The sequence below is a fragment of the Urocitellus parryii genome, chromosome 14 (assembly GCF_045843805.1).
Source record: "Urocitellus parryii isolate mUroPar1 chromosome 14, mUroPar1.hap1, whole genome shotgun sequence".
Lineage (NCBI taxonomy): Eukaryota > Metazoa > Chordata > Mammalia > Rodentia > Sciuridae > Urocitellus > Urocitellus parryii.
In genome coordinates, this window is record NC_135544.1 from 1,045,993 (window position 1) to 1,050,027 (window position 4,035).

At 40.0% G+C, this 4,035-nt stretch overlaps 1 pseudogene; it reads right to left on the reverse strand.

Moving 5' to 3' along the window:
* Positions 1 to 252: 252 nt before the first annotated feature.
* On the reverse strand, positions 253 to 3,506 carry LOC113178014 (thyroid receptor-interacting protein 11 pseudogene; annotated as a pseudogene).
* Positions 3,507 to 4,035: the final 529 nt, after the last annotated feature.

Consider the following 4,035-nt stretch of genomic DNA (forward strand, 5'->3'; position numbering starts at 1 on the left):
ACCTGATAGCACAGGAACAAAATTTTATATAAAAAAGCTACAGCAAACAAACACAAAGAAAGTTTTAATAAGTGCTACAACAAAAAAAGGGGGGGGAGGGGAGTCAAAATACCTGGTAGTTCTATATATCAACTTTTTTCTTTTTTTTTTCTCTGCAAATACAACTTCTTTTCAAAAAGGCCACTCTGTAAATAGTTCAAAATTGTTTATGGCTTCTTTAAACTGTTAAATCATCTCTGGCTTGAGAATCACCTATTGCTTTAAAAAGTCCTTTGGTACAACCCTGGCGCTGTTGTCAGGGGACACTGGCAATGGTGTAAAGGTGGGCATGAAGTCTGTGATGGAATTCAAATGGGGATTCCCAGGTCCAAGTCCAGCTAGGCTAATCAGTGGCACTGCCGCAGAATGTGGTGCCAAGAACAGATTCACAGCCACTCTTTTACCAGCTCTGAATTCTGCTGCATCTTTCAAATTTCTTGGTACATTCCCACCTTCCTTTCTCCTTCCTCTGGAGTCTAGACATCTCATGGCATGAGTAGAAAGTTTTGGTGGTGGAACAGATGAAGGAGATTTTGTTTCCAGAAATGTAACAGAAAGTTCTAGAAAAGAACTATTAAGCAGAGATTACTCATTTGGTCTCAAAGATGTGCTGGTGACATTTTTTTATCCTTCTCCAAGCCAACCCGTTATCCACTTAGTAACGTCACCATCATCTGCATTCAACAACTGCTCCATTTTCTCCTTTTGAATGTCCAGGATGCTTCGCAATAACTGTAACTCGTCAGGACGCTTACTTTTTGATGTATGGAAATTCCCAATGAACAGGTTTCTCATTAGGGCTTTGTCCACTTTTTCTTCTGTGCTATTTTCCACGTTCATCAATTTCTTTTGTGCATTATTCAACATTTCTTGTTGGAGTTCATTGTGCTTTTTAAGTCCTTCAATCTGTTCTTCCTTTAGATGTGACTGTTGTGTAAGTCTGGTTGCTGAATCCAACACACCGTTGACTTCATCCAAATGTTCCTGTAATAATAATACCTCTCTAGATTTTCTGCCTTTTCCTTCCATTCGGTTATATATTGTCTTTCCTCTTCTAATTCAGCCAAATACATACCTTTTTCTTCTTGTTGGCAATGCTCTAGAACCATTGGCAGGTTAGTTAATGACATGGCATACTGCTTTACTTGTTCTTGGTAGAGCAAAAGCTGCAGTGCATTCTCATCCCTCTCTTGGGAGAGTAAATGCACCTGTTTCTGCAGGGACTCTGCCTGCACACTGGCTTGATGAGTTGCATTAGAAGAGGAAAGTAGATTTTCCTCCAATAGTATGTTTCTTTCTCTTAAGTTCATCTCTCTCTTCTCTGCAGCCTAAATTTCCCAGGTGTAAGAATCTTCTGATTCTAAAAGATGGCTCCCCAGTCTTTGTACCTCTTGATTTAAGAGTAATTCTTTGTCATGTAAGTGTTGAACCTCTTATTGGAGGGTACTCTTTTCCATCTGTTGGTTCTTTAGGGACAAGGTGAGTTGGTCTGTCTCCTGCTGACATAGAATGGTCTTCACCTGAGTGGATTCAATTGCATTTAAAAGCCAATAATTCCCCAGCCTTGCCCTTTTCTTTTTCTTGTAAAAGTTGCTCCTTCATTGAATGGTACTCCAACTGTTGTTCTTGCAGCATCACAGAGAACTTCATGTTCATCTCTTGTAATGCTTGATTCTCCATTTCCTTTTCTTTGGATATTTCTATTATTTTTTTCAGTTTCCCCTTTTAGTTGAGAAATGTCCATTTCTAAAATTAATATTCTCTCCTTGAGGTTAGTTATTGCTTGCCTCAACAACTCATTTTCATTAACTTTGTTAGTGAACTTTGCATTTGAAGAAGTTTTTCCTTGAGCTGTTTAATTTTGGAATCTGATTGTTCATGTTCTTTCTTTTTTCTCTCGGAGGTGGCAGCAGTTGCATCAGACAACCTGTGGTTACTTTCCTGGAGCATCCTAATGGTGGCATCTTTTTCTTGCAGTGATTGTCTCAGCTCTTTGTCCTCTGAGGACTGGGAGGTAAGTGATGTGCATGCAGACAAGAGCTGGGGTGTACTCATATCAAGTTTTCCTGAATAAATTTTAGCCTGAGGATCTTGTATCTCCCTATCTTTCTGCTGGATAACTTGAGTTTGCCAACTTCTTCTTTGGACAGCTGATCAGTCTGTTTGGTTAAAGATATATTCTTTTCATTTAGAAGTTGAATATCAAGTTTCCTTTCATTTATTTTATAGTTTCATAGTTACACAGGTTGTGTTCTTCACTTCCATTTTCTATAGAAAAGCTTTTAAATTTTGTTTCTTGAAAACTATCAGAATTGTCTGCTGGAGTACTCCGTGTGTCTCCTTGCAACTGGGCTTTTATTTATTCGATGGTTTTCTGCAAATTCTTAAATTCCTCATCTTTCTATTTCATCACAGAAGGTAGCAATTTACTACATTCCAGTTTCAAGTTTTCACACTGTTCAATAATTTGTCACATTTCCACACCAAGCTGCTCTTTTTCCCTCTTCAAGGCATCTCTGTCATTTTCTGCCAAAGATAATTTTTTAAATTATGTCTTTTATTTGATCTTTATGTTCTCCCATCTTTGTCGCACACTCTTTTTCAGTTTGTAGAACCTGAATAATTTTTTTCCATTTCACCGATTTTAGACTCATCAGTTACTGTAACTCTTGAGTCACCTTAAACTGATTTTCAAGTTTTTCAACCCTTTCCACATAGTCATTTAATTTCTCTTGATACTGGCAACTTATCTCTGCCAGTTTCTTTTGATGTGCATTCTGCAAAACTGACATTTCCTCTTGATGATGATCAAGGTCTTGACTTTGGTTTTGTTCAAGTACCTTAATAGTATTTTGTAGTTTGCAGATTTCACTTTGATCAGAATTATGTGTTCCCTTTGCCTGAGCTATATCCCTCCAATGGCTAACTTGAGATTCAAGTCTTGAAACTTCAATTGACAGTCTGTTGATTTCTTGTTGGGATGAAATGATGTCACTGAAGTCCATGTCATCACTGGAAAAAGCTGAAAAATGACTGATCTCATTACCAAATGAAGATGAGGCAGTGTTGCTGGTACACCACCTGCCCCTGAATCTACTGACTGCAGTGCGGACAACTCATCTTCTAGTGCAAACTGTTTTGCTTTAGGTGACCTGATTTCTACTTTCTTTTTCCAGTTCATTCCCGTAATTTGCAGATTGATGTTGGATCTGTAGCTCTGTTGCTGCATACCTTTCTTCCAGCTCAGTACAATAGTTTTTAAGTCTTTCATTGTCATATCTGATCATCTATTTGGTATCTTCAAGGTTCTTTCTGCAATAATTAGGTAAACCTGCTTCTATATCCTCTAAATCATCGAGAACCTCATCCTCAGTGACTTTGGAGATACGGCTGATGAGGGAAGCCAAGTCGCCCCTCTCCTGACCCAAGGAGTGGCCCAAGCCAGAGCCTAGGCCTCTAAACCAGGACAATATTGTCACAATTTCAGTGTGCCATCAGAGCCGCTCTGAAAACCACCTCAGTCTCTATCCACCTCTGCTCTGAACCTCCTGGAACACCAAGGAGTCAATTATGACCCAAGCACTTAGAATTCCATGAAGGGTGGGCTCTGCCAAACATTGTGCTCTGCCTGGAAACACAGAGGACTGGCCTGGGCTTGTACCAGTGTTGCCCCACTAGTGGCCTAGTCACCCCACTGGGCCTTAGATCCTTCCCTCAACTTTCTGCCCTCGGGCTTGGGTGAGATCTCCCTCAGTGTTGGCAACTTGTCCCAGCTTGCTCCTGCCACCTGGGCGCTGGTGGCCATATCACCCCTACCTACCTCATTCTTAATGATAATAAACTTGAAACTTTCCCACTAAGATCAGGAACAATCAAGGGTATCCTCTCCTACTACCCTTTTGTAACATCTTACTGACTTCTTAGATAATGCCTCTTGTATGTGAGGTAAGTGTCCTATCACTGAGCCCCAGCCCCAACCAAAACTGATGCTTTTTT